The sequence below is a fragment of the Pinus tabuliformis genome, chromosome 6 (assembly GCF_031772625.1).
Source record: "Pinus tabuliformis cultivar Carrire ecotype Pingquan chromosome 6, CPIR1, whole genome shotgun sequence".
Lineage (NCBI taxonomy): Eukaryota > Viridiplantae > Streptophyta > Pinopsida > Pinales > Pinaceae > Pinus > Pinus tabuliformis.
This window is the reverse complement of record NC_142292.1, coordinates 918,639,661-918,656,274: the sequence shown is the minus strand read 5'-3', so window position 1 is coordinate 918,656,274 and position 16,614 is coordinate 918,639,661. Positions and strand designations below refer to the sequence as shown.

At 38.7% G+C, this 16,614-nt stretch overlaps 1 pseudogene; it reads left to right on the top strand.

Moving 5' to 3' along the window:
* Nucleotides 1-7,335: 7,335 nt before the first annotated feature.
* LOC149261939 (alpha N-terminal protein methyltransferase 1-like) overlaps nucleotides 7,336-16,614 on the top strand; it is a 64,992-nt pseudogene continuing 55,713 nt past the window's right edge.

Sequence of the window (16,614 nt, the reverse complement as noted above, 5' to 3'; positions counted from 1 at the left end):
AATCTACTTTTGTCAAAAGAAAAGTGGTTATAAAGGTATCTCTACAAAGAAGTACATGAAGTTTTCTTTTCGACGTTCCCTTGCGAATTACATGAGTGGTTGTCCAAATTAGAGAATAGCGAACCTACTTGGAAACACTAATGATCCTATAGTGTGGACTCCAGAATTAGTCAAACTTCTTGAGGGATCTGGTCATAAGGTTGTGAGGGTGTCTGATTACTGGATTAATAGTATCTTGGGTAGGTTTCATCACTAAATTTGTAATAGATATATCTGTGTCTTATAGTGAAGTTGAATGGTGGTTCTTTAAGGGTCCGAGAGGTAAGTACTTAAAATTGCTAAAAACATGGACTAAGATTCTTTTGTGTGAAAAAGGGATTATGCCTTTACCTTAATGTTGTAGAGGGGTTAGACTGGATCTACACGAAGTGGAAAGTGATTCATAGTAGATCTAGACAAATTCATCGAAAGCAAATAAAGCCCTTTATTGGGAGAATCTGAAAGTGAGGAAGAAAGAAATATCCCTAGTACGCCCAGGGGTGTGGCGTAGATAGTAGATCAGGTTACTTCTAGAATTTCACATCCATTCACTCCACCTTTACCTTTGCCTTTGCCTCATACACCTACACCTACACCTCCACCTCCACCTCCACCTTCACCACCACTATTCAGTATGGCGAATATAGTGAAAATGTTTGTATTCAGGGGTCATGGATCAGAGGATCCCGATTAGTTTTGGTTCATTGCAGAGGTTTTGTGGAAAGCAAAGTAGATCAACGATGATGACATGATGAAAGCGCAACTAGTTATATCACTATAGGACAGAGCGCTTACCTGGTACATCAGCTATAGTACAACTCATCCAACTTCTTCATTTGATAACATAAAGGATGCGCTAAATGTGGAATTTAGGAAGTCGAAGTCGCAAGCTCAGTGTGTGACCGAAATCAAGGAGATCAAGCATAGGGTTAATGAGTCTGTGTGGGATATAGATCAGTGACTGAAGTGCTTACTGAGTTAAGCTAACCTTCAGATTTTAGATGAACACAGGGACTAGTATATAGCTTCGGTATTACCTCACTTAAGATTGCCAGTATCTCAACAGAAGATTGGGTCTCATGTCGAGGCGATGGAAATTGTGATGAAGCTAGAAGCTTCGCTGATCTAGTATACAAATATAGGAGTTTAGCAAATCCAATCGTAGCTAGAAAGGCTGCATATGGAGCTACAAGATCTGAAGAAGGGAAAGGAGATTAAGTTTGAGACATGTTCTGAAGTTTAGTGCACAAAGTGCAAGGTTGAAGTTCGTCATAAGGATCAGTGCCCTGTATTTCGAGATTACACAGACGCGAGAGGTCCTAACCCGCTGAAGCCAGAATATTCCGCTGGATCAAGCACCGGTGGAAGTACTTGGTGTAGCATCTACCAAGTATCAGGACAACATTTGATAGATAATTGCTCCCTATTACAAAAATTTATATATCTCCAAAGCTAATTTTTGTAACTTTTGTAGATTGGTTGGTCATGATAAAAGGAATTTTCAAAGCTATGAACTAATGATGGACATGACTCTGCTGTATAGAATGCAGGCTAAAAACTACGCATAGAATGATCAAGGCTCACCTACAGCTCGCGGGAGGATTCCTGGGATGGGGAAGACGACAAGGAGGAGGAGTTGGAAGAGGTCAAGGATAGATTATTTGCTACAACTGCATAGAACAGGGACCCTTTGCCTGTGACTGTCAGAATCAATTGCACCCTTCTTGTCAATAATGTGCAGGAGAAGAAGAACCAATAGCTGACATAGAATATTTAGATGATGAGATTCGAGCCACGTGAAGATGATCCCATTATCAACATAGTCACTCGTAGCATTGTAGCCATTGGTGAAGACAAGGTCAAAGGCAAACAACCAGAATCAGATTCATGGTCTCGAAAAGTCAGTGAGAATAATTTTGGGTTTGATTTACATAGAGAAAAAGAGATGTTCATGGAGGAAAGAAAGAGTTTTATGGATCCAGGTGCTCCTAAGTCTCAGAACCAGATGTTGATAGTCTCATGAAAGGAGAAACCTAAAGAAGATAATATGACATAGGGTTCAGATCACATGTTGTCAAATCATTTCAACAAACCTGCATGAAGTTATTACAGGATCAGAAGGCAGTAGAAGGATTGCAAGAACTAATAGATAACTCTCCCAACAAGGATAAGCCATTACCAGAAAAATGCGTAGTCAATAAGGTGAATCAAAGAAAGAAGACAACTAGTAGGGAGATGTGGTTGATTGCACAGATTGGTGATTTCGAAATGGATTAGGTAATCCTAAACTTGGGCTTTGATTCTGACGTACCGTCGAATAAAACTTGGGAACATATGGGAAAGCCTAAGTTACAGTGGTCGCCAATTTAGCTGCACATGGCGAATCAGCAAAAGATAATTCCAATGGGGTGCCTGCATGGAGTAACTGTAGATATTGAAGGCACAAGAGCAGTGGCTGATTTTGAAGTTATTGAGATCATTGATGATAGTAATCCATACCCAGCGTTGCTCAGGATTGATTGGGCCTTTGACATGAATGCAATCATTAACTTAAAGAAGTGAAGCATGGTATTTGAAAAGAATGAGCTTTGAGTAATTGTCCCATTAGATCCAACTGAAGGTGAGCGATGCATAGAACCGAACCATGACTATTATGAAGATGAAGAAATTGAGCACATATATAAGCTAATTGCATGAAATGAAGATTGGATCAATCCCACTACGGATAGAAGGATCAATTGGGAGAAGGAATGTTCTTTCCAATCAGACTTAGACGAAGAGTTAAAAAAATGGCATAATGGGTTGCATGAGGTATCTATGTTGTGATGTAATCGGCTTACAAAGTCGCTAAATTGTGTATCTACTGAGGTACATAAGTTACCCTATTATGATGGCTTGGATGATGTCAATATATTTCTTGATAATTTTGAAATGGATATACCAGAGGAACATCGGTTCCAAGCCTTAGATCTAGCATTAATAGCTACATCTGCAAGACGGTGGGGTACGCACAAGGATAATTTTTTCAACTGGAAGGAATATCGTAGAATGATGTGATCAATGTTTGGCTACACGAACACCCAAATCACTGAAAAATACATAGGGAAGGATGATCCGCATGAACATCTGGTGCAATGGACTAAGGCATGGGGTGAGATACCTCAACTTGAGTGGGTGCATATCATTATTCATACCTTGGATGTTATCCCAAGGAACTATATTTAGAGACGGAGTTGCGACACGAGACCACTGGGATGAAGGAAAGTTTCTTGCTAACTTTTAGTTTTGAAGATGGGTTCGAATGCATTGATGAAGCACTTCAGGAAATTAAGGCAACAATCTTCCAAGCACCCATAGATCCTATCACATGGGTACATCCTGACTGGAGTACACAGCTAAGACATTCTTTAGAATGCTAAAATGTCGTTGTAGAGGAAGGTGATGAGGATCCACATAATATTAATATCCCTGAATTAGAGGGACAACGCGAAGTTGGTGGACCTAATGCAAAGATCCCTAATATTTCACAACTGGTATGCACAAAACAGGTAAAAATTGGTTCAGAAGCAGAACCAAAATTTGTGAACATTGGCGACTATTGGGATGAAGATACAGTGGATAAGGTCATTGAATTATTACATGAATATCAGGATTTATTTCCAACTAAGTTCTCTGACTTGAAAGGGATAGTAGGAGATTTGAGTATGATGACGATCAATCGAAAAGATGATGCAAAGCTAGTTAAGCAATGCCCATATCGGTTGAATCTCAGATACAATGAAAAGGTAAGGGAGGAACTCAATAATATGCTCACAGCCAAAATAATTGAGCTTATAGAAGAATCTGAATGGGTCAGTCCTATGGTGGTCCAAGAGAGGAAAATGAAGGGTGATATCATGATCTACGGAAGTTGAAAGATGCATGCATACATGACCCATTCCCTATGCCAAACATGAAGCTTATTCATTTACAAATGGATTCTCGGGATACCACCAAATTAAGATTGCACCGTAGGATAGAAGTAAGACTACCTTTGCTATAGAATCAGGCTCGTTCCAATATATAGTCATGTCCTTCAGACTAAAAAATGCTCCTGCGATTTTCTCAAGGGTGGTTGTCGCAACATTCAAGGAATTCATTCATAAGTTTTTGGATGTATAATTCAATGACTGGACAGTGTTTGGGTTCGTCAAGAAACATGTCTCTAGTTTGCGCCTGATGTTGGATACATGTAGGAAGTATCAGATATCCTTGAACTTGAATAAATGAATTTTTTTTGTACCTTATGGAATATTGTTAGGCCATGTTGTGTGTTAATAGGTATTGATGCTAGACTCTGCTAAGATCGTTGTAATTATCAATATGGAGCCCCCTAGGAATGTAAAGCAACTATGCTCAACATTGGGTCATACTGGGTACTATAGGAAGTTTATTATTAAGGCATATGTGTAGATCGGTGCGATAGTAAAAAACTATCTAAGGCTGAGAAGAACTAATCAACCATAGAGCATGAAGGATTGGCCATTGTTCATGCACTACAAAAATTCAAGCATTTCCTACTAGGTGTGCACTTTAAGATGTACATGGACCATTTTTCATTGAAGTAACTGGTCAATAAGCCTGTTTTGGGGGGGGGGGGGGAATCTGTAGGTAGTTTCTCCTTTTCCAAGAATATGATTTTGAAGTGGTGATGAAGTTGGGAGATTGAATGCTAGACTAGAGCACCTTTCTCAGATCGAAAATGGTAAAGAACCTACAAATATTGATAAAGGATTACCTGATGTGCAACTCTTTGCTATCAAGGTTGCCGATGACCATTTTTCAGAGATTATTTAGTTTTTAGCTACTTGCCTATCCCCTAAAGGTTATATGACACAACAGAAGAAGGAATTAGTTGTAGGGGCTAAAAAATTTTCTGTGATTGTAGGACAATTATATAAGATGGGGTCGGATGAAGTTTTACACTGATATGTGCCTGGATATGAAAGACATAGTATTCTAGCTGCAACACATGGTGGTGTCACTAGAGGAAACTATGCAGATAATACAACTACGCAGAAGATCGTACGAGTAGGGTTATGGTGGTTGACAGTACATAAGATTCCAAGGAATATTACAATGCGTGTGATATTTATCAAAGGACCAAGAGACCATCGCAAAGGGATGAACTTCCATTAAATCCATAAGTCACACTAAAAGCATTTGATAAATGGGAAATTGACTTTGTTGGACCTATTTAGCCACCAGGGAAGAAGATGGGATCATGTTATATTATCACTATAATGGAGTACTTAACCAGGTGGGCTAAGGCACAACCTGTGAAGGATTGCAACGCAGACACTGCTCTGAAGTTCATATTTGAGATTATTCTGTCAAGGTTTGGATGCCTGAAGATTCTGATGAGTGATAGAGGTTCACATTTCCTGAACGAGACAATTGCAACTTTAATCGAAGAGTTCTAGATGTACCATCAGAAGAGTATGCCATATCATCCCCAAGCGAATGGAACTATCGAAGATTTCAACAAGATCTTGGAGAATGCCCTCACAAAGGTATATAATGTTAATAGGAATGATTGGGATGTGTGCATACCAACGGTTATATGGGCATATAGGACTACCTATAATAAATTGACTAGGAAAACACTCTTTTGACTAGTTTACGGACAAGAAGCAGTAATGCTGATGGAATACATAGTGCCCAGCCTCAAGTTCGTAGCAGTAACCGAGTTGGAAGATCACGACGTAATGGAGGAACGCCTAGCATAGCTGCTTGCTTAGAGGAAGACCGCTTTTTGGTTGGATTTCATCATCAGGTATAGAAAGTTAGAGAAAAGGCATGAAACAATCATCACATTAAGTAGTGCACTTTAAAGAATGGTGATTTGGTCCTGATGTATGACCACAAGTTTACCAAATTTCGGGGAAATTTCAAATGCATTGGCTAGGACCTATTAGGACCTCACATTGTCCCTTTTTGACCATATATTTTGCTACTATGTCATTTGTTTTCAACCCATATTTAAAGTCCTTGTTATTTCTTTAACCCACTTTTCCAAAGGTATACAATATTTCTTCTCATTACTATACGTTTAATTTATTTTACATACAATTACATTACTTTCATAATTTATTGATTGAAACGGATAGTTGCTGAAGCAGTTATCATTGCAGTTTACATTGCTGAAACAACCCGAAGACTACAGGGCTATTATTATAAGTCATGTTGCTGTAACAGTTAGAACAAGGAGCAGATCACGTGGATGAAGCAGTCATGATTTTCATTCTAGATTTGACAGCAACGGATGAAGATCATCGAAGGAGCTGCTACATTGGCTGTAACTACCATATTCCAAAGTCAGCATTACCATAACCATTGTAACAACATTTTTTTAATGGGAAAATTGATTTCCCTATTTTGGTATATTGGGTTAAAGATAGGACTTACAATGTAATCAATTGAAATAGATGTCTCCTCTTTAAAAAGAGGATACATCTACATTAGAGGGGGACGGACATGCTGCGAAAGGTTTTTAGCTGAAGGAGAAGAACTGGAATCTTTTTGTAACATGAAATTTTGATGGATGAATAAAATACTGTTCTGAACATTTCTTTCTAGTTCTTGTTTCCTGGGGAATCTTGTGAGAGGGACAAGGCCCACCTTCATCATAAGATTCACCCATTATATTTCTGTAGTGTGTTAAGTGTGTTTCCCATCCATACCTTGTTAAAATTCTGTTTACTGAATGTGCTTATGCATTGTTGCTAAAGTTTGTTTTTCCAATTGATTACTGCATTATTTAGTTCATCTACAGTTAATTCATGAGTGTTCCATTGGCAATTGAGTTTACAGAGTGAGTTGGCAAGCATGGTAATCAGAAACAGGTGCTGAAGATTCCTGCTTTGGGAATAGGGTCATGTTCTTTGTTACAACATAGCTAGTGCTTTCCTTTGCAGATTGATTCCTTTTCCATTAGAATACTCTTTTAAGGATTCTTTGGTGATTGTCTGCAATAGATTGTTTTTGCTGTAACTCAGAGTGGAGCTTCAGTTTTCTTAGAGCAAGGTGTGACTAATTTATTTATTATTACAACTTCTATTTCTTTTGAGATTGAGCACATACAGTGCGTAGTTGCCTTTGAAATAAATAGACTTCCCTGGGTTGACAATTTATGTAGCACTTAGTTGTTTGAATTAATAAGCAATTAAAGTGACCAACATTTTGGCACCGTTGCTGGGGAAGGAAATTGTAGATTTCAAAAAGAATTAACGTTTTTCTTTTAGATATGCAGAGTGCATGAGAGGACGCAAGAAAAAAAACCATACAGGTGGCAAGGGTAAAGGAGGAGGAAGAAAGACCTTTATTGATGATATTATATCAAAGGTTGAAACTTCTCAGAGGCTGAGCTCTCGGAAGCCCAAGCCTCAGCTCTCCCTCCAAACAAACTATGAAATAGAGGAAGTTGTGGGTCCTGAAAAAGTTGAGGAAATAGTAGAAGAAATTGAAAAATCAGCAGAAGATTTCAAGGAACCAGCTGAAGACATTGAGGGATCAATTGAGGACGTTGAGGAACCAGTTAAGGACGTTGAGGAGCTAACAGAAAACATTGAAGACAGAGCAAGTGCAGTGGGAGAGAAACCAATGGAAGAGAATAATGAAGGATTCTATAATGGAAGACAGGAAGGAAGAGGGGAAAATTCTCTCTCTACGTTGGGATTTCCTATTGGGGATCTTCCTAGGGGGGCAACTCCTATGAAGAATATCCCACTCTCAGCCTTACCTAACTTCCATGGTTTATCTTCTGAGGATCCTGATGAGTTTCTTTTTGAGTTTGATATATTGTGTAGAAGTTATGATTATGTTACTAATGCTCAGAAATTGAAGCTATTTCCAGCAACATTAAAAGGAAATGCACTAAGATGGTTTATGAGTCTGGGAAGTCAGGGTATCACGACATGGGAACAAATGAAGGAGAAGTTCTTGACCAAATATCAAGACTACTGCCAGACAAGAGAAAAAAGGGAGGAATTATTTAATATGGTTCTGAAGGATGACAAAAATCTAGAGGACTTTGTGGAAAGACTACAATACAATCTGTTGAGATCCGATCACCCCAATGTAAGTAAGGATATTCTTAAGACAATATTATTGAAAGGGGTAAGGGATGATTGTTTAGACATGCTAAATATGCTTGGTAAAGGGGACATATCTAAAGAATCATACAATGAAATTGTCAACCTCTGCAAGAGATGTTCAAGAGGAACTGCAAATAGATCAAAAAGCAGGGATAATACATATTCAAGAGTCCAAAAATCAGCCAGTGGAGGAGCAACAAGAGCTAAAATAGGTAATCTACTTGAGGAATTCAAAACTAAAATGTTAAGTTCTTTTGCTTCACAGATTGATACCTTGCAGGTTAAGAAGAAAAAAGCAGAGGCAGAAGCTGCTTTGGCTATCTTCTGTCCTAAATGTAGAGAAAAACATCCACTAAGGGAATGCTCATTGGACAAGGTACCAATTTGCACCATTTGTGAGAAGGACCATGAAACTAAAAAATTCCCTTCTTTACTAGGAATAAAAGCAGCGTTGCAACCAACTGAGGAGGAAGCTGAAGCAGTTTATTTGCTGACACAAAAGAGGCAATGGCAACCACGAGGACAAGGTATGAACTCTAATATGCCATTTAATCATTGCAATAATTATCCTTCTTTTAATCAATAAAACTACCCGCCCTTCAACCAAATGCAATACCCACCCTTTAATCAAATGAATTTCCCACCCATGCAACAAACAAACCCTCCCTTTGTAGACCCTGCAATGTGGACTCCTTGGCCTCCATAGCAATCTTATTTTAATCAATGGAACCCAAACTGGAGAGCTCAACAAATCTCGTTCCCAAACAAATTTCCTCGGTTTCAGCAACCACTATCTCTACCGTTAGGTGCTCCACCAAATAATCAGACAATAAGACCCCAACTGCCTATACAACCGAACCCTAACCCTAATAATAATAAAGTTGTGCAAGTCATCGATATTCAGAACCTGCCTACATCTCCTGTTTACCCTGTGCAGTGTAATGATATTCATTTACAATCTGGGAGAGTAGTTGAGCCGATTATTGATGATATTACCTCTTCTGACTCTGACAAAGAAGAGACAGAAAAGAATAATTTACCTAATAAGGGTACTGAAACAGTCGAGCCACCCTCTAATAAAGGTGCTGAAATAGCAGAGCCACCATTCCCTGAGTGTCTAGCTCTCACTAAGAGACCGAAGCCGCCTACTTTTAATCTTTTAGGGGAATTGCAGAATCTTTATGTTAAAATCCCACTTTTACAAGCACTCAGAGATGTACCAATTTATGCCAGAACCATCAGAGACATTTGTATTAAGAAACCTAGTAGGAAAGCTAAAGATCCCCTTACAGTTCATGTGATGGGTGATCTAGCTGCTTTAATGTCCGAAAAAACTCCCCTTGTTAAATATGGTGACCCCGGTCATCCTACGGTTACAGTACAGATTGGAAAAACTATTGTTTCATGAGTTCTGGTAGCCTTAGGTACTGCTATAAATATTATGACCCTTGAAACCTCACAACTATTACAGTTAAAGAATGTAATTAGAGAGACACCAACCATCCTGGAGTTAGTTGACCGTTCCACAATCAAACCAGAAGGGGTCATTGAAGATCTAATCATTTCAGTTGAATCTTGGAATTACCCAGCTAAATTTGTTGTATTACAGACTAAAACAAAGTTGGGGGAACATCCTCTAATCTTGGGGAGACCCTGGATGGCTACAGCAGATGCTTTTATCAGCTGTAGACCAGGTTCAATGAAAATTTCTAATGGATGTGAAACTAAGCAGCTTACTCTTTATCCTCATGCCACACCTATGATTAATAATGATCATTATGTATGGTTGGATTATGATGATAATGCTACTCAACCTATTTTGATTATCAGACAAGCCTTAACTCTTAAAGATACCACGGAGGATGAAGTAATTAGTAATTTTATTTCTGAACCCTCCTCGTTCACTTCTGAAACATATAACCAGTTGACTGCAATTTTGGAACCTAAAACTCAGGAAAATCTTAAATTTGAAAATTCATCTCAAACATCAACTACTATCTCCTCTAAAAGCATAATAGTAGAAATCTAACCTGGTAAAACATTGAACATAAACCCCAACTTATCAGATTCTGAAACACAACAACTAATGAAGTTACTTCGAGAAAACAAGGAAACATATGCATGGGACTATACAGATATGAAGGGGATCTCTCCTGAATTATGTACTCATCATATCTATATCAAGGAAGGGTGTCAACCAGTCTATCAACCCCAGCAGCAAATGAATCCCAATTTGAAGGAAATTGTTAAAGAAGAACTTCAAAAATTGCTTAATGCAGGGTTTATATACCCCATATCTAAGAGTGAATGGGTTTCTCCATTGGTGATAGTACCTAAGAAAAATGGGAAATGGAGAGTGTTTGTAGACTATAGAGCCTTAAACAAAGCCACTCAAAAAGATCATTTCCCCTTGCCATTCATTGATCAGGTTCTAGACAGTTTGTTAGGGAAGAGATTCTTTTCCTTTTTAGATGGTTTTGGCAAATATAACCAAATCAAAATTGCACCCCAAGACCAAGACAAGGCCACTTTTACTAGTCCTTGGGGAACTTTTTCTTATAGAGTTCTCCCATTTGGACCATGTAATTCTCCAGCAACGTTTCAAAGCGCAGTGATAGGAATATTTTCTGATATGCTTAATGACTCTATGGAGATATTTATGGATGACTTTACTCCTTATGGTGTGACCTTTGAAGATGCATTACAAAACCTTGATAAAGTACTTAAACTTTGTATACAAGCTCACCTTTCCTTGAGTACTGGAAAACCTCATATGATGATGAACGAAGGAATTGTACTAGGGCACTTCATTTAATTCCTAGGGATTCAGGTAGATCCATCCAAAGTACAGGTAATTTAGACCCTTCCTATCCCTAAAACACAAACTGATGTAAGAAGTTTTTTAGGACATGCTGGATATTACAGGAGATTTATCAAAAAAAATTCTAAAATAGCTTCTCCTTTGTTTGTGTTACTTATGAAAAATGTTGAATTTAAGTGGACTGATCTTTTCCAGAAAGCATTTGACAAACTTAAGTATCAGTTGTCTACAACTCCTATTCTAAGGGGACCTGATTGGGCACTTCCCTTTCATATATCCTCTGATGCTTCGAATACTGAAATTGGAGCTGTCTTGGGACAAGAAGAAAATCATCTTCCTTATGTTATTTATTTCATTAGTAAGAATATGACCTCTGCTGAGCTTAATTACATAGTAACTGAGAAAGAATTTTTAGCAGTAATTTATGCTATTAATAAATTTCGACATTATATTACTGGTTACCCTACTTTTGTTCATAATGACCACTTGTCCATTAAGTATTTAATGAACAAATCTATCACAAATGCTCGATTTACCAGGTGGTTATTACTATTACAAGAATTTGATATTACAATTGTAGATCAACCAGGTAAAGAAAATGTAGTTGCTGATTTCCTTTCTCAGATAGAAACTGATGATAACACTCTAGTAGATGATTCCTTTCCTGATGAATATTTATTTGCAGTATTTGCTCACTCACCTTAGTATGCAGACATTGCCAATTATCTGGTTGTAGGGAAGCTACCATCACACCTATCACATCAAGTGAAAAGAAAGATCATTCAACAAAGTGCTTGGTATAGCTGGATAAGTGGGTGTCTTTTCCATACAAGACTTGATCATGAAATCCAAAGATGCATTAGAGAAGATGAGGTTTATGATATATTGAAGGCTTGTCATGATGGCCCTTGCAGAGGGCATTTTGCTGATAAGAGGACAGCACGTAAAATTCTCAGAATGGCTTATTATTGGCCCTCACTTTTCAAGGATGCAAAGAAATATGTTAGGGCCTGTGATAGCTATCATAGAATGGGTCAACCTAATCGTAGAGATGAAATGCCATAGAATCCCTAGGTGATACTTGAACCCTTTGAAAGATGGGCTCTAGACTTTATAGGACCCATCAATCCTCCATCCAGTCAAAGAGTTTACATATTGGTCTGTACAGATTATATGACTAAATGGGTGGAAGCTAAGGCACTTATTAGAGCTAATGAAGAAGTTGTTTTAACTTTTCTATTTGAAGAAATCTTTGTTAGATTTGGAGTGCCTAGAGAACTAGTTACAGATGGAGGACCTCCTTTCAATTCTCATGGTTTTAAAGCCACGCTTCAAAAATATCATATTCATCATAAAATGACTACACCTTACCACCCCCAAGCCAATGGTCAGGTGGAAAGTACAAACAAGGTCATAGAAGCTATTTTAACAAAAACAGTGAAGGAAAATAGGAAGGATTGGTCTCAAAGGCTGCCTGAGGCATTATGGGCTTATAGAACTACCTGGAGGAACACTACAAGATTTTCTCCTTATGAATTGGTTTATGGTAAAAGTGTTGTTTTTCCTGTGGAATTTGAGATTAAAACCTTAAGAACTACTTTAGATGTTAACCTTGATTTGACTAATGCACAGAAAACCAGGTTGCAGCAGCTTCAGGAATTGGATGAAAAGAGGTTAGATGCCATCCATCAAATAACTATGATTCAACAACAAAGAACTAGGTGGCATGATAAAACTATTAAGCATAAGCAGTTCCAAAAAGGTAATTGGGCTTTATTGTATGACTTGGTTTGAAAATTTTCAAGGGAAATTACGAACAAGATGGTTGGGACCTTATGAAATAGATATTGTTTTTCTCGATGGAACAGTAAGGCTCCTAACAATTGATGATTCTAGAACACCATTATTAGTAAATGGGTATAGGCTTCGTCCCTACTAGCAACCCATTTCTAAAGATGATTTTAAAGCTACCTGCATGGAAAATTTACATTACATCTTTTTGGGGGAGCCTGCTACCCCTCATTGCATTTAATTTCTGCATTGTATTCTTTTTAGTATTAGATTAGATTTCTTAACTAATAATCCCTATCAAGGGTTTCCATGTTACTACTGGTTATTTTTCAGATCTCAGACGTAGGGGGGTTGGTTGAAAAGAACAATCTTACTGCAAGCAGATTTAAGCTTCATCTTGTGAAGCATTGTTATCTCACTCCAATTCACAATTCATTCCCCCATTTTGATCATTCTTCCTTTTTCCTCTCCTTATGCCCCCCATTATTTTTCAGCAACATCTTTCCCATTCTTATCATAAGTATTTTTCAGCAACATTTTCCTTATTTCTCCCATTTACAGCAACATTCTTTTCCCCATTGCTGAAACACCAATTTACATCCATTTTTCCATTGCTAAAACACCAACCTTTCCCCATTTTCCCCGTTGCTGAAACACTAACTCTTACCATTTTCCCTATTGCCGAAACACCATTTCTTCTCAAGGAATGAATATACATTACTTTCAGTTGTGAGAATCATCTATTGCATTGTTCTTTCACTACCTTCTCCTATCATTATGTAGGCCTTTCATACAACTACCCTCATTTTTCAAAACCCCTTTTCCATAACCATTGATGATATATTAGCGATGCATACTATATATTTGTCCGAATATCAATCAAAGGTAAAACATGAGGTATGTATTTGTATGTCTAAATATTATTAAACTATAGTCAAATGAGAAGATTACAACATTATTACCATGATCGTCGTACATTTAAAACTCATTATTCCAGCTGTAGTTGGGGGCAATATCAAATCATCACGCCATCATTTCACAACAAGCCAATCACCGTCATTTTTTACCCACAATTACGTGTCATCACCCCATCTCTGTCTTATTATTCAATGAACTCATTTGCAAATTTACTCTGTCTCGGGTGCAGTAACTCGGTTTGTCACTGTGCATTCTACTGAAGCTGGTAACTATGGTAGGACCTGCTATTCAATATGAGCCTAGCTCGGTAGCTTTATTAGAATTACACCCAGAGGTACATCAGATTTTTCAGTGCACTAGTTGGGTAGATTATTTTTGGAGACTCCAGGGATTTGATCCACAGCAAGTCCTTGAATTTGCACGTAATTTACGGGATGGCTATTCTACCATTCAAGGAGTTCGAATTCTGGTTTTAGAGGATGATATAGCACAAGTTTCAGGCCTACTAGCCGCTGGCACTTGATGGATTAGTCTTAAACACATCATTCTTAATACACAGTAGGAATTTCTTCTACCAGGAGAGCGGGTCGAGGCCAAAGACAGGGGTGTTGCACTTCATTCATTACCACTTCCATGGCCAATGGTTGCCAAATTTCTCAAGAACTATCTCACTTGCGAAGGTTGCTACCAGGTAGTCTATCAGCATGATTTTGTCCTGTTAAATAATTTGAGACATGGTCGACTGTTAAATATGTCGTATTATCTACTTGGGTGTCTAAAGAATATGTCACATTACTGTATGCATGTAAAATACCCTCTCCTTTCCCTCACCCATCATCGTCTCGTCCAGTTATTAATTCAAAGAGGTTTGGCTCAGCAGAACCCTCCCCCACCTAACAATCCACCCCTAGAACCCCAAGAAGCTGCTAAAATTCCTCAAGCAGCAGCTGAAATTCCCCAAGAAGCTACTGAAATTCCTCAAACAGCAGCTGAAATTCTCTAAGAAGCCACTGAAATCCCTCAAGTAGCAACTGAAATTCCCGAAGAAGCCACTGAAATTCCTCAAACAGCAGCTAGAATTCCTCAACAAACTCCTAGAATCCCTCAGCAAGTTGAAAATCCTTCTGAATAGCAACCAGGAAGCTGTAGGTTTTAACCCCGTACAGAAATTACCTGCATACGAATTCTAAATCACAGAAAATAAACAATGCGAGAGCATAACACATAAAACACATATACACAGATATTTTCCCCTAGATCCCAAAACCGGGACTACCAGCTTCATTTTCATTATATTCCTTTCAATGTTACAATACATATTTATACATGCCGAAGCATCCAATACCATGGTCCGAAAACCATCACATCCAAAACCATGGACCGAAAACCATAGGTAGGTTCGCCCAACCTAATATAGGGTCCAAAAAAAAAAAAAAAACCCGGGCCGCTGCCCCGGATCCTGTAGAGGGGGGCTACCCGCCCCCCTCAAACCCCCCGGACAGGGGGGGCTGCCACCCCCCCTGTGACCCCCTCGCTACCCACCCCCCCTCTAACCCCCCAGTTCACTACGTAGGTTAGTCGTGGAAAGAATATAACACAACCCAACAATCTCCCACTTGTTGTTTTCTTTCCACAAGGGGCCACAGGAGAGCTTAGTCATTTTTCCAGCCCTGAAATGCCCATTGTTTCTCTACACCAAGAGAACTTCTCAAAGCTCACAGATTTTTTCAATGCATCTGTAGTATTCTTCAAAGTGTCCACCTTTACCAGCAACACCTTTTTGTCTTCTATCATATCCCTCACAAAGTGATACTGAACATCAATGTTCTTTGTCTTTAAATGATAAGCAGGGTTCTTTGCCAAGGAAATTGCACTTTGGCTGTCACAATCTATTCTTATAGCTCCCTGTACTAACCCCATACTTGAACACAATCTCTGCAACCAAACTGCTTCCTTGCTTGCATGAGTGGCTGCCATGTATTCTGCCTCTATAGTTGATAGTGCCACTACAGATTGTTTCTTACTCATCCAACTGACTGCACCTCCAAATAAGTTAAACACATACCCACTTGTAGATCTTCTCTGATCCAGATCTCCAGCCTAGTCTACATCAACAAAGCCATGAATATCCAACACTCTGTCCAATCCTGGTCTTCCTTGGTAGCACAAACCATAATCACTAGTGCCACACAAATACCTGAAAACCCGCTTCACTGTTGTCCAGTGCTCCTTCCCTGGTTTTGACATAAACCTGCTCAATACTCCCACTGCATGTGCAATGTCTGGTCTAGTATAGACCATTTCATACATCAGGCTACTGACTGCGCTCGCATATGGAACACGGGACATGTCCTCTTCCTCTTCTTGTGTCTTGGGACACTGTTCAGCAAATAACCTCACACCTACAGGAATAGGAACCTTCACCGGTTTACTATCCTGCATATTAAACCTCTGCAGTATTGTCTCGACATACTTCCTCTGGTTTAACCAGAGCTTCCTCTTTTCCTGATCTCTTTTAATTTCCATGCCCAAAATATAGTTTGCAGCACCAAGATCTTTCATGTCGAATTTGGAGGACAATTGGGTCTTCAAATCCTGGATAATTTCTTTGTCATTTCCAACCAGCAACATATCATCCACATACAAGACCAGATAAATAACACGGTCACCAATTAATTTAAAATACACACAGTGATCTGCTTTGCTTCTCGTGAAGCCAAGTCCCCGTATAAATGTATCAAATTTCTGATACCACATCCTTGGTGACTGTTTTAACCCATACAGAGACTTCTTTAACTTGCATACCAGTTCTTTCTTACCCTTCACCGCAAAGCCTTCAGGTTGTTTCATGTAGATTTCCTCTTCCAAATCCCCGTGAAGAAATGTTGTCTTCACATCCATCTGTTCTAC